The sequence below is a fragment of the Hemicordylus capensis genome, chromosome 6, assembly GCF_027244095.1.
Source record: "Hemicordylus capensis ecotype Gifberg chromosome 6, rHemCap1.1.pri, whole genome shotgun sequence".
NCBI classification, from domain to species: Eukaryota; Metazoa; Chordata; class Lepidosauria; order Squamata; family Cordylidae; genus Hemicordylus; species Hemicordylus capensis.
In genome coordinates, this window is record NC_069662.1 from 153776524 (window position 1) to 153801291 (window position 24768).

The window sequence follows — 24768 nt, forward strand, 5'->3', positions numbered from 1 at the left end:
ACAATACTGATTAGAAGGCTACATGATAAAATTCACCTGCAGTTGCAATCTTTCACATTTTTACTAGTTCCAAAACAAGCAGACAAAACAAATACACATAGAAATTTAAGCTTCTCATCAAAACTTCCCTCATCTGTTTAGGGTTTTTCATACATTTGTGGCTGTGGGAACATACACAGCTTGTTGCCCAGACTACTATTCAAACAAGGATCTCAACAAAATAAACTCTAAAGTAGATCATGCAATCTGTCATTGTATGCAAAAAGAAAGGGTGGTTTTTCTTATCAGCAGTTGATTGCCATGCACAGATCTGGGACTGCTTAAATCCCATTCACAAGCATGTAACGCCCACTTAATTAGACCCCTCTCTTGTTGGTGCACGTGCAAAGCCTGTATCTTTGATCATGCTCTACAGTTCTGGACCAAACCTCTATTATTAAGGAAACATGTAACCTGGGGGGAAAGCCAATGCAATAGACAACTAACAGCTTGCTTTCAACAAAATAGCATTTTTAGGAAGAGAGGAACTAAATGCAACTTGATTTGCCTCCTAAACAACCATTGCATTTTCAAACTTTGTTCAGCTTTGTTTACAGATTTATTGTTTTAAAAAATTGCCTTAATCTATGAAAAATCACATCCTCCTTTGCAGCCAGAGACTGCTCAAGGCTCACAGATATTTAAAAGACAGCACAAAGGGCCAGTGCTGACATCACATGCAGCCAAATTAAACCTTGGCTCGGCACAGTCTCTTCGCTTCAGAAGCACCCGCTCAGCCTCCTCCATTCATGTAAGAGCCTACAATTGTGGTTAGGAACAAGCCAGGATCAGTTTTGATGTTCAAACCAACCAACCCTGACTTATTCTAACCCAAGTGCTTGAAACAGATCACAGTCTGTCTGTAACTTTGCACCTTGAGTTCAGATTGTGGTTTGTTTCAAGCACTTGAAAGCTCAGAAACAGCACACAAAGCTAAGATTTAATCTTGGATCTGTGTGGCATCTGAACCAGTCCAATCATTCAAGTTAGCATGATCAAATAAAATAATCTATATTTTTAATTCTCCAAGAGGGGCCATGCGTGGGGACATGGCAGAAAGGAGGCGATTGGCTGACAGAGTTTGCAAGCAGAAGCACCTGATTGGGCAGTGGGGATTCCATATGCAGACAGAGAGGAGGAGCCTGTGGCATTGTGGTGATTGGGCAGTGGGAATTCCCAATGCAGATAAGGAGGAGGAGCCTGTGATGGTTAAAGTCAGTTTGAATGCAACTGTTACTGGTCCGAAGATGTTCTTGATTGTAGAGGAAAGGAATCTCTATATATAGAAGGATAGCAGGCAGGGGTCTGTAAAAAGGCGGGTCGTGAGGGAGGAAAGAGCCCCTTCAGGAGAAGGAGGATGCCGTTGTGTGAATTAGATGAGGAAACAAGATGAACAAAATCTGTTAACTCAGGGAGGGAGGAAGAAAAAAAAAACATGAAGGGAGGAAGAAGAAAGAGTGGTGAAGAGCAAGTGGAGGCCTGAGGGGAACAAGCGGCCATGGTGGTGGCAGCAGCGAGGAACAGCCCGGTCAACCACTGCTGCTGCTGCTGGGGGGAGGAGCAGGAGCGGGGTTCAGGTGAGGGTAGGGAGATCTCTGGGGCTAGGGGGCTGCAGCTTGCCCATAAGCAGCAGCAATGCTGCAGCCACAACCAAGAGGGGTGAGGGGGATGGAAGCAACGGGATGGTGTTAGAGGTTGTTGATTTTTATCCACAATAGGTAAAACAGCAGAGCACTAAGGAATGAGCACACACTCCAGTTACAGAGTAGGTAGGGACGGGCGGGCTGCGCGGGGGGCGGACGGGCGGGTGGGCTGCGCGGGGATGCCACAGGCTCAGTGCACAACTGCACAGATTCTCTGTGCGAGGTCAGCTAGTAATATATAAAAAGAGAACCAGAGAAAAACATCATAACTAAGTACGAGCCTGCTGGAAAAGCCAGAACTTCAAGATCCTCTGAAAAGCATGATGATTGGTTGCTCAAGCAGATCTGCCAAGACAGCGAGTTCCACATCTTTGGGACCACCACAGAAAAGGCCTTGTTATACATCCCCACCAATCAGACCTCAACAAGTGACAGAATTGGCAGAAGACTCTCAATGATCTTAAGAAACAGGTACCCTCATATAAGTGGCTGTTAAGATATCCTGGTCCCAACTTGTTAAGGGCTTTATAGGTAATGAGCAGTACTTTGAATTGTGCTAGAAATGGACTAGGACTTCGTGAAGCTGGAACAAGGGAGCCCTGAAAACTGGCTCCAGTCTAGCAGCAGCACTCCGCACATTGCAATTTCAGAATGGTCTTCAAAGGCAGGCCACATAAAATGTGTTGCAGTAGTCCAATTGAGATGGCCTACCAAGGCAAGAGTAACTGAGGTCAGATCTGTCTTCTCCAAGAATCAGCACAGCTGCTGCACCAGCTTAAACTGGCTGAAAGCACCCAACAGCTGCAGCTGAAGCTGCTACCTAGGTGTTTAGGAGCAATGCTAGATTCAAGAGCACACCCAGATTGTATAACTGGTCTTGCAAGGGGAATTCAGTCCTTCTCTCTGAAACTCCTAAACAGCTCTCTTGCTGCATTTAATCTCCGTTTGCTTGCGCACATCCAGCCCTACACTGACCTCAGACACGCATTTAAGACCTCCATGGCTTCCCCAGGGCAGAGTTGGGAAGGAGAGATCAATATACAGACGACACTATTATAACAGTTAACTGCAAAGCGATAGGGATGTGCATGGAATGGATTTTATTTATTCGTTTATTCAATTTTTATAACGCCCTTCCAGAAAGGCTCAGGGCGGTTTACATTAAAACAAAACCATTAAAATCAGTTAACGAGTAAAACAGAAATTATAAAACAGTGTAAAACAATAATAATTAACAATTAACACATCATAAAACAACAATTAAACAGAACAATTTAAAAACCCTGAAAACCAGGTTACAACATTAAAACCCATTAAAACAATATTAATTAAAAGCCTGGGTGAACAGATGCGTCTTTAAAGACTTTTTAAAAGCTGTCAGAGATGGGGAGGCTCTTTTTTCATTAGGGAGCACATTCCAAAGCCTCGGGGCAGCAGCGGAGAAGGCCCGTCCCTGAGTAGCCGCCAGACGAGTAGGTGGCAACTGCAGACGGACCTCTCCTTATGATCTCAATGGGAGGTGGGGTTCGTAACAAAGAAGACGTTCTCTTAAGTACCCAGGGCCCAAGCTGCTTAAGGCTTTATAGGTAATAACCAGTACTTTGTATTCTGCCCAAAAACATATCGGCAGCCAGTGTAACTCCTTCAGTACAGGCGTTATATGGTCCCTCCGAGATGACCCAGAGTCCAACCTGGCTGCCACATTCTAGACCAACTGTAGTTTCCAGGCTATGTACAAGGGCAGCCCCACATAGAGGGCATTGCAGTAATCCATTCTGGAGGTTACCAGCAGAGAGCCAGGGTGGTGTAGTGGCTAGAGTGCTGGACTAGGACCGGGGAGACCTGAGTTTAAATCCCCATTCAGCCACAAAACTAGCTGGGTGACTCTGGGCCAGTCACTTCTCTCTCAGCCTAACCTACTTCACAGAGTTGTTGTGAAAGAGAAACTCAAGTATGTAGTACTCCTTGGAGGAGGAGCGGGATATAAATGTAAAATAATAAAATATAATAATAATAATAATAATAATAATAATAATAATAATAATAATAATAATAATGTACCACTGTTTTGAGGTCGTTCATTTCAAGAAACGGATGCAGCTGGCCACTGCCTCAACCTGGGAGATGCTTGGATCCAGAAGGACCCCTAGATTGCGTACCTGTTCCTTCTGGGGAAGTGTGACCCCATCCAGAACAGGCAGATCAAAATCACCTCTCGAGTTCCGTCACCGCATAATGAGTACCTTGTCTTATCGGGATTCAGTCTCAGTTTGTTATCCCTCATCCAGCCCATCACCGACTCCAGGCAGGCATTTAGGGAGGTTATGCCCTCTCCTGATGATGCTGACATGGAGAAATAGATTTGGGTGTCATCAGCATACTGATAGCACCCTGCACCAAATCCCCTGATGATCTTTCCCAGTGGTTTCATGTAGATGTTAAACAACGGAGACAATATGGAGCCCTGAGGGACACCATACAAAAGTTCAGATTTTGAAGAACAGCAGTCTCCAAGGGACACCATCTGGAACCTGCCTGAGAGGTAGGAGCAGAACCACCGCAAAGCAGAGCCTCCCACTCCCAACTCCCTCAGACGTTCCAGAAGGATACTATGGTTGATAGTATCAAAAGCCTCTGAGAGGTCCAGAAGGACCAACAGAGTCACACTTCCTCTGTCAATTCCCAATTGGAGATCATCCATCAGGCCGGACAAGGCAGTCTCCACCCCATAGCCAGCCCGGAAGCCAGTTTGAAATGGGTCAAGATAATCAGTTTCCTCCAAGACTGTCTGGAGCTGGGAGGCCACCACCCTCTCAATTACCTTGCCCAGCCACGGAAGGTTGGAGACAGGTCTGTAGTTGCTCAACTCCGAGGGATCCAAGGTAGGCTTCTTCAGAAGCAGTCTAATAATTGCCTCCTTAAGACAAGGAGGCATCCTACCCTTCATCAGAGATGCATTTATAATCTCTACCAGGCCTTCTACAACAACCCCCCCCCTTCTAGATAGTTTATAAGCCATGTCGGGCAAGGGTCAAGAGAACAGGTAGTAGGCTGCACCGTTCTGATCAGCTTGTCCACATCCTCAGGAGTCACAAACTGGAACTGATCCAGCCTAATCACATAAGAGGAGCTGCTGGACAGCCCCACATCAGACACTGAAGTAATTGTGGAGATGGAATCTAAGTCACCCCAAATACAAGAGATTTTCCCCACAAAGAATTCATTAAACACATCACAGTGGATAATTGATGGTTCCAGATTCTGATTCAAGGGAGGAGGGGCAAATACTAGCCCTCTAACAACCCTGAACAACTCTGCCGGATGTGAACTTGTGGATGCAATATGGGCAGAAAAGAATCGCTTCTTTGCTGCACATATCACCTGAGCATAGATCTTCAAATGAGCTCTATGTGGTAATCTGTCGGATTCAAGCCGAGTCTTTCTCCACTTGCACTTTAGTCATCTACCTCGCTGCTTCAGCCCCCATAGTTCTTCCATATACCAAGAGGCCAGTTTTGAAACGGGTCAGAGAGGATGCTTAGGAGCAATCATGTATACTGCTCCGGTGCGTTTACTATTCCAATTCTCCACCAGGGCATCAACAGGATCGCCTGCAGTGCCAACACTAAATCCCTCCAAGGCTTCTTGAAATGCTATTGGATCCAATAACCTTCTCAGGCGGACCATCCGAATAGGTCCTTCGCCCCTGTGAAGGTGGGAAGTTATTGTGAGTCCAACCTTAACCAGATTGTGGTCCGTCCATGACAATGGGGAAATTTATTTATTTATTAGAGACATTTAATATATCACCCACTCCAAAGACTCTGGGTGGTGCACAACAACATGCAAACAGGCAACAATAAAAATTACATTCTAAATTAAAAACTAAAGTAACTACCAAAGAACAGAAAGATAAACTACAGGGCAAAAGCCTGGCAAAAAAGAAAAGTCTTCAATAGCGATTTGAAGATCGGTAAGGAAGGGGCTAGCCGGATCTGTAGGAGAGAGTTCCAAAGGAGTGGGGCAGCAACCGAAAAGGCCCCTTCACAGGTCCTAGAGCCCCGAACATCTCAGAAATCAGGGACCGACAGAAGGGCCATCTGAGATGATCTAACTGGACAGGAGGTAACTGGATGGGAGAGGCGGGTCTGTAGGTAGACAGGCACCAGGCCCTGCAAGGCTTTGAAGGTCAGAACCAGGACCTTAAATTGAGCTCGGAAGCGAATAGGCAACCAGTGCAATGACTGCAGGAGAAGTGTTACCCTGTCATATTTTCTGGCACCCATAAGTAGGCAAGCCACTGCATTCTGAAATCTCAGGAGTCCCCACCCACGGAACACCACCCAGATCAGAGTGAAAGACCAAATCAAGCGTGTGACCTGCAATGTGCGTTGGTCCTGAGATAGGCCCATAGTTGTCATGGCTGCTATGAACTCCTGAGCCTCCCCAGACAAATTTTTCCAAAAATGAACATTGAAGTCCCCCAGCACCACAAGCCTGGGGGACTCCAACACCAAACCCGAGACCAAGTCCGTCAGCTCAGTAAGGGACTCCATTGAGCAGTGGGGCGATCGGTACACCAACAGAAGCCCCAGTCTATCCCTGGTCCCCAAACTTAAGTACACACATTTGATATGGTCCGACAGTCTAACAGGGATACTGGTTTTGTGTTTTGTTTCAAGCTCATAACAAAATGCAAACGGCCAAAATGTTTCGTCGAAACAGCAATTGACCCCGGTTGGTTCAACGAAACAAACTTGAAATGTTTTAAGTATTCCAGCCATAGGGAACAACTGAAAAACTCAAAACACCCCACTGTTCCCTGTGTTCAGCTCCTAGGGACACTAAAGTGGGTTGGGTGGTAGGGCATAATGGGTGCTAGCATAGGATCCTATAGGGGTTTGGGAGAAAGGTCAAAATGTGTTTTTTAAAAACCACACAACCCTACCACAGAACCCATGTTGCTGACCCTGGGAGATACCCATGGGGAACAATGAGTGTTTCATGTTTCTCCATTGTTCCCTATGGCCGGAACAGGCTGCATTTACAGAGTGCACTGCACACAAGTTTTGCATTGCAATTTGCAATGCATTTTGCAACTCTGCCTTGAAAAACACTGCAGAAACACACAGTAAAAGGGAATCTGTCCTCTCAACTCAGAACACACATTTCAAATATAGTCCAAAAAATGGCCAAAACAGAATCACTGGCCCAGAATCTGCTGTCAACCACAGTACCTGCACTGCAACAACATCACTGGCATCTTTTTACTCAGGCTTTTTCAGCTTCTTGATAATGTATAGGTTTTAAATCTGTGATTGTTTTTTAAATTGTAAGTTTTTAATTGTTTTTATGTGTTTTTAACTGTTTTATTATTGTGAACCACTCAGAGACACGAGTTTGGGGTGGTATAAAAGTGTAATAAATAAGTAAATAAAATAATAAATAAAATGACAAACTTTGTGAAGATGGAGAGCAAATTTGCTTCTCTTTATCCCCTTTACAACAGAAACAAGGCTGCCTGAGACACATACAGATTTTATTAAATAATCCCGCCTCTGAAAATTCTAGTCTAGGTGACATGGCTAAATTTCTAGGTGCCAGGGCACCCTAGGGCCTGAGATCTGTCAAGCCCTGTTTTAAATTATATGAATCAGGCCCAAGTTGTTTAAACAAGGAAGTCACTGTCAAATTTACAAATTGTATTCTACTAACATTCTCTAGATAACTAAAACAAATCCTTTCATTGTTTTCTTTTTCTAGTTCCTGCCTCTTTAATGGTTACAATTGTATTCTCTGTCTTTCTCCTTTATTTATTCTTCCTCCTCCATTTTATACTAGCAAAGATTCTCATATATATGCCATGTATTCTCTGCTTCCCCATTATAAGCCTCTGAAAACCCACCTGTTCTTTGACACCTATTAGACTATGTTCCACTCAGCATACTTGTCTCTTTCATGCACAAGAGATTAAATTATTTGGGCGGCTGGGATTTTGCTATTTTGTGCAGCAAGCAGCACTGCACGGCAAACAGCCAACATTCATATGCATTTCTGTGTAAATAAATAACAGTCATCACACCCAGTTGGAACTGCAGGAGGAATTCAGGATGGCAGGACATAATCACCCAGCCTGGAATCCAGCCAGATCACCGTGGCTGGCATTCCTGTTCAAGTGAGATCTTTGAAAGTGCAGTGATTAGTTACAATGCTTTACATAATTAAATGAGAATCTGAGTGAGTGTTCAAAGCGGAATTTAGAAATATCTGTCACCAATTCATTATCTACCAGTACTGCAAAATGGTGCCATTTTAGTGATTTATCTACAATAGTACCAATGCTGGAACACAAAATACACGAACTGGAGCCATCATTTAAATACAAGAGAAGGTGGGAGGCAACCCATCATAAAATAAAAAATAAAAAATGGCATTTTCTCCCTATAATTTGGGCGTTTCTTGTGAAAAGCAGTAAATCAGCAATGCTATCATATGATCACACCAATTCAGCACAGGATTGGCACAGTAATTACTAGGATTTTTTTAATTGGGTAACATTGCAGAGAAAAACCATTTAAACTACCATGGGGGTGGGGGGAGGGAGAGAACCAAATCATCTTTTTAAAACAAGATTTTATTTATACATATTAGACTGCACTGAATTATATATATTTAAACCTTCAAAACTTATTCATTAGGTAATCCTAATCTATGCAATTGAGTATAAATGCTCTTTGCCATATGTAAGCAGCAGAGAGCTTTTTAGTTTATTGATTACCATCTATGGTTTGAAGCTGTGAAACCTTATGCAGAGCAGAAAGGCACAAGGGAAAATGCATTTAAATACAAATCCACAGCACCAAAATGGCAATCAAGGCTGTTGCCTGGCCCATACTGCCATGTGACACATCTGCCTTGCCTTGCCCATGTGACACATCTGTGTCATAGAAAGTTGATGTGAGTTTGGCTGAAAGAGAGCAAAGCTTTTGCTACTGACTTAACTATCCTCCACCCATCTTGGTTCAGTGGCTATAGTCCTGAAAACATGGCTGACAGATTCCCACCAGTGGCCTATGCTCAGTCTTTTAAGCTCTGGTTTTCCAGATAGGGTAAATAAAAATAAATGGCTGACATCCAGCACAGTGTAAGGAGAGTGGAGCAGGATCTGCACCCTTGCAGAGAGGCTTGCTCCAAGGTAAGCCAAACAGCAGAGAATGCACACAGGGGGAGAAGAAGAAAATGATTTGCAGTTATCTTTCTTTCCTCCAAAAGTGCTCTTCCAGGAATATGTCCCTAAGGATCCTTTTAAAGATCCTTAGGATTTCTGCAATACTTTTAAAGCTATCTAGGACATGGCAATTGCCACATAATGTGACAAGCTAACTCCACTGAACCATGAATGGCTGCTTTAGCAGTTTTCATTAATATTGTACACCAATTTTAGTTTTCTCCCAGAAAAAAGAAATGTGGCAAATAACCAGGATTCACACATATTCTGGCCTAAATTTGCTTTTTCTAAAAATGTTCAAGTCTTAATCAATGGCAAACATATAACTCCAAAAAGGCAAAATAAAATAATAATTAATAAGTAAAAAATGAGAAAGTTTCTGTTTGTAATATCTGAAAAGCCAAGACATTAACAACAAATTTGTTGTAATATCATTTTTCATTAAATTTAGTTCTTTGGTAATAATCTAAAATTATGTCAGAGTTAGCCTATTCTTTGCTACCCTTCTCTAAACTTAAATCTAAATCCACTACCCTCCTCTAAATTTAACAACTTCAAATGCTTGAACATGTGTCATGCATCAAAGCAAACTTCCAATAAATATTGGCATACAAAATTTCTGTGGATTTTGAATTATTACTTTTTCCAACTGAAGATGGCCAAAACAGCTGACTTGCTAAAATATTATCTAAGGTTCTTTTAATTCATTTTGTTACATGCTAGTAAAATCTGGACAGCTGCTACAGCACTCCTGAGAGCAACAGGTTTACATTCATGACAGTTTAGTTGACAGAAAAGATAACTGCAAAACTTGTCCAAGTCTAGCAAGCCTACTAAGTCTCCTCGTTCCCAATAATGAGATGATTCTCAAGAGCAGCAGGAACCGGGCTAAGGGAGCTCAGCCCGGTTCCTGCTGCTCATGTGCAGCAACAGGAGCCGAGTGGCTCCCGGCAGCAGCTCAATGGCAAGCCCACTTACGAAACCTGCCACTTAACCCAGGTTTTGAAAGATTGTGTGTCGCCGCAACGTGACTCCGCACCACAACTCACAAGTAGCCTTCCGACTGGGAGGCTACAACAAGCCAACTGGTGTCGGGGGGCTCCCCACAAGGCACTGCGCACTCGCATGGTGGCTTATGGAACTTCTGGGGGCCAGGAGGCCCCCAATCCCCACCACCCCAATCAGCTCCATGACAGAGCTGGTAATCATCTGGGCAGCCGATCTGCTGCCTGATTGTCTGTGGGGAGAGCAGGTCAAGGAGACTGCAGAGAAATAGAGAAGATGTTCTAAACTGTCTTGAAAAACTAAAAATTTACAAATCGCCAGGGCCAGATGGCATCCACCCAAGAGTTCTGAAGGAACTCAAATGTGAAATTGCTGATCTCCTAGCAAAGATATCTCTACAGTCCCTACAATCAGGCTCTGTACTAGAGGACTGGAAAGTAGCCAAAGTAACTCTGATTTTCAAAAAGGGACTCAGGGGGGATCTGGGAAAATACAGGTCAGTCAACTTAACTTCAGTGCTGGGTAAATTGATAGAAAGCATACTTAAGGACAAAATTATTAAACATACTAGCCGACCCCGCACAGAGCATCTGTGCGCTCTTTGGGGCCAGCGGTTACTTCTCCCCCCCCCCCCATTCTGCCCCAGTCACTGCTTCCGGGCCCTGCCACCTCTCCTCCCCTCCGCCACTTCTGCACCCCCTTTCTTTCCCCCCTCCTAGGCCTTGCCTCCGCGGCCGGGCCCGCCGCCTCTGGCCTCTATGGCCGGGCCACCGCCGTGGCAACCAATCCTCCTGGGTGCACCTCAGCCAATCAGGCGCGTCCACCACCCAGCCAATCAGCTGGGCACTGGAACGCACATTCCAAGGCACACTCAGGAGAATTATATATATAGATAGAAGAAAAGGCCTTGCTGACGGAGAACCAGCATGGCTTCTGCAAGGACAAGTCTTGCCTCACTAATCTTTTGGAGCTTTGAGAGTGTCAACAGACATGTGGATAAAGGTGATCTGGTTGACAAAGTATACTTCTAAAAGGCTTTTGACAAAGATCCCCACCAAAGGCTCTTGAGTAAACTTAGCAGTCATGGGATGTCAGGTTCATGTGTGGATTCATTCAGTCAGGTTCATGTGTGGATCGGTAACTGGTTGAAGGACAGGAAACAGAAGGTAGGTATAAATGGACAGTACTCTAAATGGAGTGAAGTAAGAAGTGGGGTCCCCCAAGGATCTGTATTTGAACCAGTGCTTTTTAATTTATTCACAAATAATCTAGAAGTTGAGGTGAGCAGTGAGGTGGTCAAATTTGCAATGACACTAAATTTTCAAGGGTAGTGAATTTCACAACAGATTGTGAGGAGCTCCAAAATCATCTCTCCAAACTGGGAGAGTGGGCAACAAAATGGCTAATGGGGTTCAATGTAAGCAAGAGTAAAGAAATGCATATTAGGGCAAAAAAACCAAACTTCACATATATGCTGATGAGATCTAAGCTGCTGGTGACTGACCAGGAGAAAGATCTTGGGGTCGTGGTGGACAGCAAATTGAAAGTGTTGGCTCAGTGTGTGGCAGCTGTGAAAAAGGCTAATTGCATGCTGCTGCTACTAGGGGATTGAAAATAAAAATGGTAATATAATGCCCTTACACAAATCTATGGTGCACATCTGGAATACTGCGTACAGCTTTGGTCACCGTATCTTAAGAAGGATATTGTAGAACTGGAAAAGATGCAGAAGAGGGCAACCAAAATGATCAGGGGCTTGGAGCACTTTCCTTATGAGGCTAGGTTACAGCATCTGGGGCTCTTTACCTTGGAAAAGAGGCGACTAAGGGGAGACATGATCAAGGTGTATAAAATTATGCATAGAGTGGAGAGGGTAGATAAAAATATTTTTCTCCCTCTCTCACAACACACCACTAGAACCAGGGATCATCCCATGAAACTGAAGGCCGGGAACTTTAGGGCCAACAAGGGGAAGTACTTTTTCACACAGCACATAATTAATCTATGGAATTCGTTGCCATGGGGTGTGGTGATGGCCACCGGCTTGTATGGTTTTAAAAGGGGCTTAGACAAATTCATGGAGGACAGGTCTATCAATGGCTACTAATCTGGTGGCTGTAGGCCACCTCCAGTGTCAGAGGCAAGATGCCTCTCAATACCAGTTGAAAGGGAGCAACAGCAGGAGAGAGGGCATGCACATATCTCTTGCCTGTGGTTGAGCCAGCGTGGTGTAGTGGTTAGAGTGCTGGACTAGGACCGGGGAGACCCGAGTTCAAATCCCCATTCAGCCATGAAACTAGCTGGGTGACTCTGGGCCAGTCACTTCTCGCTCAGCCTAACCTACTTCACAGAGTTGTTGTGAAAGAGAAACTCAAATATGTAGTACACCACTCTTAGCTCCTTGGAAGAAGAGTGGGATATAAATGTAAAAATAATAATAATAATCTGGTGGGTCACTATGTGAAACAGGATACTGGACTACATAGGGCTTGGGCCTGATCCAGCAGGGCTGTTCTTATGGCCCTATCCCCAGCGCAGCATCCTTCTAGTGGCTGTTGCTGGTTTCTATTTTATGTTTATTTTTTAGATTGAGAGCTCTTTGAGGACAGATAGCTATTTTATTTATATCTATGTCCACTACTTTGGAAACTTTTGTTGAAAAGCTCTATATTCATCATATTTGTATTCATGATATACCAAAACGATTTCCCTTGTAGTGCAAAAGGCCATAACATTTCTTTTTCAAAAATGTTTCCATGATTAACAGCTACCTCCACTCCTGATTTTTGGTTTTGTTTGTAATACTCTGGACATGATGTGGTGTTGAAGTTTTTCAACAGGTACTGACCATCTTTCTAGAAAGGTTTCTAGAAAGTTTTCAATACTTAAATTTTCCGTGGCAATGTTTCCATATCTAAAAACTCATTGTTTCATAAAATACATTACTAACAATGAATGGATGCCAATGCAATATAAGGCAAACTTGACAGTTTCAATGTAACTGGTGGCCCATGTTCCACAGAGAAATGCAGAAGGTTCTCAGCCACCCATGCTGCTGCGGGCTCCTAAAGTATACAAGAGCACAAATACTTCAAGCAGGGCACCAGCACTTTGAGAGTGCCCAGCCCTCTCCCTTTGGCTCTGACTGTGTTGTACTGTATCATCAGGGCTCAGGAAATCCACTCGTCTACCTGTCTGTGATGAGGGACAAATGATGCCCAATGAGTGAAACCACCACCCCGATGAATAACGTACCAACATACATTGAGTCAAGGCGTCCTCAAGGAGAGCCGAAATTGCTGTGATTAGCAGCTACTCTGACTAATGGAACATGTGGTGGAAACAAAGCAGCAGGAGGAGAAGCTGGAGGGAGCTCCCCGCTTCACAGGATGAGACACAGCTGCTTGTTCTTCCTTAAATAGGCTTATGAGATCACCAGGCATTCTGTGTGTGTGTGTGTGTCCCCTGCATCAACTTCGCAATGCCTGGACAATAAACCAGGTTTGCTACAGTAGTAGGGACACATATGGACATCTCAACGGCATAGTTTGTGATGTCATCCACCCCAATTCAAGATGGCAGGTATGTGAACATCTGAGTTGCATATGGGCTAACTTGTGAACAGCCTAACCAATTTGAACCAAATGTGCTACAACTGTAGGAACTCATAGGGAAGCTTCAATGGTATAGTCTGTAACAATGTCATCCACCACAATTCAAGATAGCAGACACATGAATGTTTGAGGCACAAGTGGGCTAACCTTTGGACCACCTAACCACTTCGAAACAAATTTGGTACAGTTGTAATGAATGACACATAGGGACATCTCAATGGCATAGTATGCGATGATGTTATCCACCCTGATTCAAGATGGCAGACACATGAACGTTTAAGGCACAGGTGGGCTAAAAATCCTCTTGTGAACTTCCTAACCAATTTGAACCAAATTTGCTACAGGTGTAGGGACACATCGGTACAGCTCAATGGTATAGTTTGTGATGACATCTGCCAATTCCAAATGGCAGACATGTGAACGTTTAAGGCTGAAATGAGCTAACCAATGGAGGATGGTAATTATCAATGAAGATTAGTGAAAGGAAAGTAGGCAGATTAGTTCTTACCAGAACAACTTGTTTCCTTTTTGCTAGAGAACTGCATATCCAAGCTGGAAATGCTGCCTTCATGAAACAGTAGAGGAGAGCTGAAAACAGTTCTGCTGCTGCTTTGTGTAGTTATTGCATTCTGTTTCCAATTCTTTTCTTTTCTTTCTTTTTTTTTGGGGGGGGGGGGAGAATAGAGTGCCAAGTGCATTCATTGTAAGCTCTTTTGTAATGACTTCTCTGGCTTCCTGTTCTTGCAAACATGCCTGTTTTTAATTTTCTTTATTCTTTTTCCCCAAAAACATGTGAACAGATTAACAATGTCAGAAACAGCAGAAGAATCCCAGATTCTCCCCTCCCCCAGCAGAAGGCTTGTTTTGTAACTTGGTGTTATTTACAGAGAGACACTGCAGGAACTCATCCCTCAAGCCGATGGTCAGCATCTACTGGAGACGGTGGGGGGGGGGAGTAAAACTAACAGCCCTTTCCAACGGTTAATTCCTTTCATAGGGAGTTGTGCAAAAGCCAGCTACACTCTTAGCCCCTGATCACCTGTTCTTCCAAACCTGCCCATTTTTAATTTTCTCTATCTTTTCCCAAACTCGTGAACAGATCAGCACATTCTGGAGTAAAAAGTAGTGCATTAAGTTAAGTGGCAGGATTTTCCATGCAGAACTTGGTATCTGCAGCTCAGTAGGACGTGTGTTATTTAGAATTTTTTCTATCCCTTCCCCCACATCAACCTTTCCCTGAGAATATTCTGAAGTAAAAAAAAAATAGTGCATTCAGCTAATTTAAGTGGCAGGACTGCCCATGCAAACTTGGTATCTGCAGCTCAGTGGGAAGTGTTTTATTTAGAACTTATTTAGTGTAGCGCCATACTAGTAAAACTTTTGTCTAGCTTATGAACTAAGTTGACATTTCTTGAGCCCTGTGTATCACTGCGACTGCTAAGGCCAGGGCCTTGGCCTTTGTTCCAGTTCCTATGGATAAAGAGATAACACTTGCCAAGGATATTATGAACTGCACTATGCTGAATAATCTACAACAACCTTGCTGATTACAGTCCTTGCAATAGAAAACTAGATCAGCAGGATCCAGAGGCCCCTATTAGCTACATCTGTGCATTAGTGCTATAGCCTAGGATAGAATTAGGAAGAACTCTGTATTTCTTGCAATTTTGATATTTTGCTGTATTAATCTGAGCCTCTTCTACTCCGTATGAGAAAGTAACCTAACAGTGACCCTACCCTTTCCCTCTTCCCCTCCTTAATTCCCTCCTCTGAAATGCCAATGAGAGAACTGATGGCCCAAAAGGCCAGGAAGGAAAGCAATAACTGTTCGACAGCTAATCCTTACCAATCAAGGCTGAAGACAGAAGTGGAGGGAAGAATTACAACTTAATAGAAACTTCCTGTAGCAAGCCATGGGTACAACAGATAAGGAACATAATGTGGAGCTAACTGCTCCACATTATGCCAGGGAGAGAGGGTGAGAACTGGACAAAATCTTCTGAGACAAAGTCCCCTGGAGATAGCACAATTGCACACAGATGATGGATATAAGGAGATGACATCAAAGACCACCAAAGACTGAGAAACGGAGCGAGACAGGACCGGAACCGGGGGCTGAGTGACAGTTAGCTAACCTACTAGCCTGCCTGAAATTTGATTGGTCCTGTCTCAGAGCATGCAGAGGCTGATAACCCGTCACACTGAGGATGACCTCCCAATACCATGGAAAAGAGTAAAACAAGTCCAGGTTGAGACAAGGAGATCAGAGAGCTGATCCAAGAGATGTCTCTTCCTTCTCCTTGGCTGACCAGCTTCTCCAGCCTACATCTTCATTCATCTTATCTCTTCTATGCTCACCAGCAACTCTACTCTATGGGAAAATGGCAGGCTGGCCATCTGCCCGAACCTTCCCGCTCCTTGGTAAAGAACTCTCCCCCACTCTTCCCTTTTCCTACCTTCTCATTAAGAACTGTTTTGCATTTAAGTTAGAAATATTGGCTTCTGTTTGTCAGGACTCAGTTGCTGCTGTAACTGCTTGAATCTATTTCTTAAATAAAAGCTATAAAATACATCCTTGATCTTATTCCTTGTGTTTCCTCACACATCCATAGGCCAAGACCCAAGAGAGCATGGGCAAGAACTGCTTTGGTTCATTTACTTATTTATCTATCTTTCACATGTGTACACCCCCCCCAAACTTTCATCTTTGGGTGGTTAACAATAACATAAAACAAGTTAAAACACACATAAAACACAATTTAGGCAATCTAAAAGTTAGATTGCCTGGTGGCGCAGTGATAAAACTGCCGCCCTGTAACCAGAAGGTTACAAGTTTGATCCTGACCAGGGGCTCAAGGTTGACTCAGCCTTCCATCCTTCCGAGGTCGGTAAAATGAGTACCCAGAATGTTGGGGGCAATATGCTAAATCATTGTAAACCGCTTAGAGAGCTCCGGCTATAAAGCGGTATATAAATGTAAGTGCTATTGCTATTGCTATTGCTAAACACAGATTAGAACTTTAAAAATTTTTAAAGCTGGAAAGGCTTGGGTGAAGAGGTAGGTTTTCGAGTGCTTTTTAAAAATTGTCAGAGATAGGGAGGGGGGAATGTATTTCAGTAGGGAGCACATTCCACAGTTTCGGGGCAGCAACCAAGAAGGCCCATCTCCATGTGGCCACCAGCTGAGCAAATGGAGATGGACCTCTCCAGATGACCTCAATGATCAGTGGGACTCATAACTCTATTTACACTATTTCCGATGTAAGCAGTGTTCCCAAAGTGCCCTGGGCCCCGCTATTTTAAGTATTTGCTCTCTTGTGCAAGACTGCAGGTGGTGCCTTGGCGGGTGGCTCATGTTATACTGCAGAATAGGTCGGCCAATGTTTCTCAGGTGATTATTCCTAGGAAGTGAGAGAGAGTATGTATGTGTTTTATTGATTTGCAAACAGGAGGGTAATGTGCTGCTGCTGTTTTTACTAAACTCCCTTTTTAGTTTTAGTTTTTTAGTAGCAAATAAATTTTTTAAAATGCCCTTCATCCTGCTGTGCTGTGGCAACAGGATGATCTTGTGATTATGCAGACTAGCCTGACTGTAGACTAGTAAGACCCAACAGGATAGAGTGAGGAGACGGGGAAGTTTGTGAGGAGAACTTTGGTCTCTCTTTAACCTTAGTAACCACCTACAATGTGTGTGTTTCGCTGGCCACATTTTTATAAATTATACCTTTTTCTGCAAGATTATGTTAGAGGACAAGTGGTAGGGCCTCAGATGTCAAAGCAACAGCTGCTACTAGGAGGATGCTCTGGGCCAGAGTAGGGGCAGGGCCAGCTGGTGACTGGAGACATTGGCTGACATCCTAATGACATCTGTGTGCTTCAAGGGACTTCAGGGGTGCAATAGGAGCCCTACCACAACTCCCACTTTCCTCCTGTCACACATTGCGTAAGAGCCATTAGACTTCTGAGCACTGCTCATGCTCTGGAAGGGCTCTGCAAGATTGGAGATCTCTCACAGACTAGCATTTCTGATCTGGCAGAGCCCTTCTGGAAAGCAAGCACCACTCGGAAGGTTAATGGTTCTGTCACACTAGTATGTGTGCGGGGGCGGGGGGGGAAGAAGCAGGAGTTGCATGAGATCTCCTGTTGTGCCCCTGCAGTCCCTTGAAGTGTGCCCACAACCAATCAGATGTCAGCCAGAGGCTGTGCTGATAATAGGTTTTTGGCAGGTGAGATGTGGAAAGGTGGCACCTTGGAATGTGATGAAGAAGGTTATTTTTAGAAGCTAATCACTGACCCTCCCAGTCATCAAAAGGGTGAACATTTTGGGAGTGGCTATGTAAGAAATTTGGCTCTCTAACCAGTTTGAGTAAAAACACAGCTCAATGGAAGACCACACACTTTGTGTGTGTAAAGTCCCCGTTCAATTCCCAGTATCTCCAAATATCAGGCAACAAAGCCGAAGAAGGACCTCTACTTTTTAAAGACTGCAGAAAATGGCTACCTGGCAGAATAAGCAGTGCTGGGATAGTTGGACCAATAAAGTTTTGCAGTTCGTCACTGCAATATACCAGCATTCCTTTGACTCTCACCTTATATACTTACAAAGAAGATGGGGGAATTTATCCTTTTAATGTATTTTTAATGAAATACCCCAGATGGTTAACTAGAAGTCTTCAAACAGCTTATTTCTGAAGTAGCCTCATTTGCCTTAGCAAGGCTATTCCAGAGCAGATGAAGATTGAGCTTTAATTGTTCTAAAAATCAGAGCTGAAGAGAGAACAATCTCAAGTACTCATAGTCTAATCACTACACAGTCTATGTACAGAACTGGTACAGTGTAGCGCATGGCAGTCAACTGTCTCAAGCTGCCATACTAGATTTAATTATTTGACACATTAAATAAATGTAAAATAAATTAAATTATTAATTTACATTAATAAATTAAATAAAAGATAAAAATTCAGTTCAACTGATCATTCTATAGAAGTATTTCATTTAATTGCAAGTAAATTTTCCAGGACGACTTAGCACTATGTAGCACTATGACCTTGCGAGGCATATGGGAAAGAGTTTTGCAAGTACCACTCCAGAACCTTTAAAACCAGAAGACACTTCAAAGTAAATAAAATTGATTAAGAAAAGAGCGTTGCACAGAGAATAAGAAATTGAGGGAAACGGGGAAATAGAAGAAAGGCACACAGAAATTAAAAAGGAAATACAAAAACATTAAACTAACTAACTAGGACCTAGTTTTTCCTTAGTCTAGCAGTACGCAGTTCCTTGGCTGAGAGAGCATTAATCTCTACAGCATCTCCCTTTCTGGACACCAGAAGCAGATGGTGACATGGTGCCTGGTTACTGGAAGTGGCATGGCTGGTGACAAAATAGCTTCGAGGGGGCAGCAGGACTTGGCCTCCATTTTATAGTGAAGGTTTTCCCACTCTGCCAGAGATAGACAGCTCTGGAATCCAGTGAAAAGAGTCAGTGTATATCTGATGTAACACTGGTCTTAGGCCAATCCAGGATTGAGGGTTCCCTTCCAAACAGGAGGCTCCTCCTCCTTAATGGGTGTTAACTTGCACATCTAAAAGTTAGGTCTGATTCGAAATGGCCACCAATTGTGGAAAAGGGTTTAAGACTATACCTTGATGGTTCTGTCCTTTAGATGGCAAAAGGCTAGGATTGTCCTCAATCAGTAACAAAATGGAGGAATGTCCCCCATTCAGAGCACTCAGAGTGGAGTGGAAGTATCAGGCATTCTTGAGCTAAGAGGGAGGCCTGCGTTTTGTCACACCCACCTTGGAAAATGTTTCTGCACCTAATTCTTTGGAAAACATCTTTTTTTATAAAAAAAATCAGGCCTTGACAAATTTTCTTTGTTATCTAGCAGCCAGCTCTAAAATGTAGGAGCCAGATGATGGACACTTGACAAAATCGCCAGACTTAGTGATGGACATTGTGGGGGGTAGGGGTGTGCACGGAACCGCCAAACTGCGATCCGGCACTGGGGTGGGGGGTGGCTTTAAGAGCAGGGAGAGGGTTTACTTACCCCTCCTGCCGCTTTCCTGCTCTGGCGTCGTAATTTCAGTAGTAAATGGGGCGGCAGGATACCTCCCTGCCGCCCCTTCCCCGCTGTTGCTCTGAAAAACTCCCAGGAGTCCTTTGCACACGCGCATGTTGTACGCATGCTTCACGTCTCTGTGACGTGCGCGCGCACAAAGGACTCCTGGGAGTTTTTCAGAGCGACAGCGGGGAAGGGGCAGCAGGGAGGTATCCTGCCGCCAAATTTACTACTGAAATTACGGCGCCAGAGCAGGAAAGCGGCGGGAGGGGTAAGTAAACCCTTCCCCCCGCTCTTAAAGGTACCCCCCCCACCCGAACTGGACCGCCCAGGTCCGGAGGCCTTTACAATGGCCTCCAGACTGGTCCGGGCCCATCCCTAGTGGGGTGGGAACGCTAAATGTCTTTTTCTTTATCCTCTTTACAAGTAACATACTTAAAACAGAACCAGCTTCCTGAGATATACACAGATTTTATTTAAACAAATACAGATTTTATTAAATTCCTCTAAATGTTTTACTCTAGGCACCATAGTTAAATTTCTGTACACCATAGCTTCCTGGCTTGAGATTGCCAAGCCTTGTTTTAAATTCATTCTCAGTGGGCTTCAGAATGCTTGTTTAATTATAGTTAAAGGTAAAGATAAAATATGTCATCGAGTCGGTGTCTACTCCTGACAACCACAGTAAAGGTAAAGTGTGCCGTCAAGTTGATTTCAACTCCTGGTGCCCACAGAGCCCTGTGGTTGTCTTTGGTAGAATACAGGAGGGGTTGACCACTGCCATCTCCTGGCGCAGTATGAGATGATGACTTTCAGCATCTACCTATTTCGCTGCTGCCCGATATAGGTGTTTCCCATAGTCTGAGAAACATACCAGAGGGGATTCAAACCGGCAACCACTGGATTGATAATCAAGTCATTTTCCCGCTGCACCATTAGGTGGCTTTAATTACAATTAGGAACTTGAAAAATATCCTTTTTACTCCTTTTTTTCCTTTTTCGTTTGCATGCTATATCTAAAATATGACATGAAGGCTTCTTCTCATTTTCTTTCACATCTGAACAACAAACCCATGCACTCATCCTTGGCCTCTCCTGAGCACAGGAGTCTATCTATCTGCTCTAACTGGGAATGAAGGCAACTTCCCAGAGGAAACTTCTACCGTTTGTTCAGAACGCAATGGCGTGTCTCCTTAGCAACACTTACACATCAGTCTTGAATTTGTTCTCTCCTAGTTCCTTGTAGAATAGTGGTTCACATTCAAGGTCATGGTTTTTAATCCACAAAATACTCAAAATGGTTTGGGGCCAGGGCATTCAAAAGATTGCCTAGTGGTTTGGGATGAGTAATTGTAGTTGACACTTCTTCCCAGGCAGATCATAAATGTCTTTGTGTACAACAAGCAGAGTTTTCCAATGTCAGGCCAAAGAGTACAGAATACACCAACACAAAGAATTACAAATAGACCCGACCACCCAAATTTTCAGTTTAAATCAAGCTACACAGCATGCATATATATATATATATATATATATATATATATATATATATATATATATATATACACACACACACACACACACACACACACACACACACACACACACATATATACATACACACACACACACACACACATTCTAAGGCATACCCATGGCTAATTCTGTGCATGGCAGCTCTCGTGAGAGTTTGCAAGCAGCTGCCAGGAAAGGAAGAGGAATGCCAGAAAGCGGCAGCTGGATGGCCGAGAGAAAGCAGTAGCAATGGCAAAACTGGCTGAAGGGATGTGTGTGGTGGCCGGGGCGGGGGGGGGGGATGTGAAGTGGCTGAAGGGATGGAGAAGAAATAAAGATGGGGCAGGGAGCCAGATCGGATGCTATGGGGGTGAGGAGAGACAGGGAGAACTAGGGGCACAAATGCTCTGCATTGGGTCAGCTAGTAGTTGATTATTTCTAGAAGTCTCTGGAGCCTCCCTTAGAAAGAGCATGTATTTAAAGAACCACATGTGAGAGATCACTTTGGGGGGGGGGAATCTCACACTGCAAAAATCTATCACTATCAAATACCGCATACATAAAATCAAAAATATATGATTCACATGTATTTGCCATATGTGAAACCACAATTTTTATAGCAAATCCAAGTATTGTGCAATAGTAACCCTACTAACTTTGACTATTATATCAAAGCCTGAAGCCCAAGGAATTGTGGTTTGTATGATACACTTTCCTAGCATGATTTGCAAGCTTTGACCAACTTGACATTCCTGGCTTCCATGTTAGAAAGGCAAAACTCCATTTTGAGATGCAAAACATGCACAGAAACCAATCATAAACTGTATAGGTGCATGTCTTTTGTTTAACTCTGCCTGCCAAACAGCAAATGGCCTTTCATTGATACCTGTTCCCAGAACAGGTCCTCCTGGATAAGATTTGCAGATTCTGTCCATCTGTCTGTCCTCATGGAATCCCCAATTTAAACACCAAGGTTACAAGCAGAAGAGTTCACACGGCTCTGTACGTGCATATGAGGTTGCTTTAACCTGGACAAGTTCTTATTGCGCATGGAGAAGGCATGGAGATACTTCCCTTCCCTGACAATACTGCACAGCTCTACATTCCTTGTGGCCCCTCTTTTATTCAGCTCCCTGCCTCCACCGCCCATTGTTTCCTCAAGTACCTGCTTTTGTAGCCCCTGCCTGCTTTGCTCCACCTCCTTTAGCCACCTTGTGTCTGGGCCGATTTTCCTTGAACTCCTCTCTCTCTCCCCCTCCCTCCCCTGCTCATAGCTCTTTAAGTACTGCAAGGCTCCTCCCATGGTTGGCCCCACTTTACAGCAACTCTCTTATTCCTCAAGTCTCATCATTCTCCTTTTACCCTTCCTTTGAGTTCCTTTTTCTCACTCCATTGCCTTCTCTGCTTCAGCCTCCTTGCCACTAGATCCGGTTCAGACTAAGTTAGTCATGATTAAGCACCACTGAAATCAATGAGGCAAGCTGGTCATGACAACTGGTAAGTCCAATTAATTTCAATGGGACTTAGTCATGACGAACTTAAGGTGGATTCCATCCTTTGTCCCTTTTCTTTCCTATATTCTGAGACCTCTCCCCAGCCATCAGTCTGTTCCTGTGTAAGGTTTCAATTGCAGTCAAAACATTTTCCCATCCTTCACAGAAGCTGGATAGCAAACTGTTTATTTTCTAATCAACTAAATATTCGATGTCCTTAATGTCTAGCTCTTGGCCACGGAAATATTTATTAAAAATGTGCTTTTATTTCTGTTTTCTATACTAAAATTTGTATTTCTGTTATGGCCCCTGTGGAAATAAAACTGAACTTGATTTGAATGTCACCACACCAGCTAAGTCAACTTGTGCCAGAGGCTTCATCATCACAAACTCAATACAATATAGTTTTATCCAGGTACAATTGTAAGATCAGTTCTTCCCAAGGTTTTAAGACAGGTTACTAGCCAACTACCCATTATTCATGAGAAGTGCCACTGAAATTAATAGGACAAGTTAGTAATGGCTAACTTTCCATTAATTTCAGTGGGACTGCTCATGAGTAATTTAGTCTAGATGTCAGCCGATTCCATTCAGTGGCCAGAACTTTTTAGCATGGCTGCCAACCAATTAATAAATTTTAGTTGATTAATCATCCATCCTTCAAAAGATCAATTCATTACATTTATATAATGTGTAGAGAACCAAAACATAAATTGGTGCATTTCTGAAATACTGCATATTTTAATAAACGCACAGTTAGAAAGAAAGGACTTTTAAAAATATCTCTCTTTTCATTTTCTGACAGTTATGCACCAGAACCAAAACAGCCTCAAACATAAAAGTGTGCCACTAAATTAAGGCCCCATGGATTAGAACTTGCTCCTATTAATTAATTAACTAAAGCTTTTGTTGATTGAGATTAATCTACCGATTAGATAGATTAAAGCTTGCAACCCTACTACTTTATGTTTCTGAGTGACATTGCATCTCTATTTGGCACGAGATTCAAGACAGACAAAAGTTTATTGGCAAGGGATTAAGGACAGGCAACATAATGTTCTTCTATACAAAATATATAATCAACTTATGGAATTACCACTGCTAACTGTGCAAAGAGGCACCTTTCAAAGTGGAGATTCCCTTTATATTAGAACAGCGAACAAGCATCCCCATCCAAGCCCTGTATAGCATGCCATCAGAGGCAGCTACTGGGGTCTACTTTGTATTTCTTTTTAGACTCCAAGCCTTTGGGGACAGAGGACCATCTTCTCCTTATTTTTCAATGTAAATCGCTTTGAGCACTCTTTTTTTTTTTTTTTGAAAAGCAAAATAAAAGCAGACAACAGAATTTGCTGCCACAAGTTGTAACAGCCATTGTCTTAGATGACACAAAAGGAGGATTAGGCAGATTCATAAGGGACAAGACTGTCAATGGCTATGAGCCACAATAGCTACATGGAGCCTCCATGTTCAGAGGCAGTGTGCCTCTCATTACCAGTTACTGTAAGGAACAATGGGGTAGGCTACTACCTTAATGCCCTGCTTGTGTGCTACTTGGAGGCATCTGGCTGTCCACTGTGAGGAAAAGGGATACTGGATTAATGGACCTTTGTTTTGTTCCAGCAGCAAGCATATGTTTTTTATTCACAGATTGACTTCACAGTTCTGCTATTCAACAAGCTCATCTATTTGATGTTCTTGCACCAGCCTTTTGGAATTCAAATGTTTACTAGTGGCCTGTGACCAAAAATTTGGCTGTTATTTCAAATCAATGTGCTATTCTTAATCTTGTTTGATCAATGTGCACATAATTCTCCCTATCCATTCTCTCTCCAAATTGTCATTCCCTCATTTCTTCATCTAGAAGTGGCTAGATTCTAACCCTTGCTCTTTCTCTCATCTCTCTAGGCAGCTCCCTCTTGTTCAATCCCAACTCTCAAACCTGAAGCCTTTCTCCGTTCTACTTCCCAAAATACCTGCCTTCTGCCTCTTCTCCCCCTCTCTAGGATCAGAGCATTTCAGCCAATAGTATCCAGAAAGCCCTATAACAACAGAAGTGCTTTACTTGCAGAAGTCCCTGGGTTCGATCTCGAGCATCTCCAGGTAGGGCTGGGAGAAAATTCTGCCTGAAACCTTGGAGAGACATTGCCAATCACAATACTGAGCTAGA

General features: G+C 43.4%; 1 protein-coding gene and 1 long non-coding RNA gene across 9 annotated transcripts in view; one reads left to right on the plus strand and one right to left on the minus strand.

The window, feature by feature from the left end:
* The window catches only part of ZMYND11 (zinc finger MYND-type containing 11), a 156547-nt gene that overhangs the window by 114763 nt on the left and 17016 nt on the right, over window positions 1–24768 (minus strand). The gene's annotated exons all lie outside the window — the stretch shown is intronic.
* On the plus strand, window positions 1866–16101 carry LOC128329554 (uncharacterized). Its single transcript, XR_008309698.1, has 2 exons — window positions 1866–2153; window positions 14330–16101. It is a non-coding gene; the product is annotated as an uncharacterized LOC128329554 (long non-coding RNA).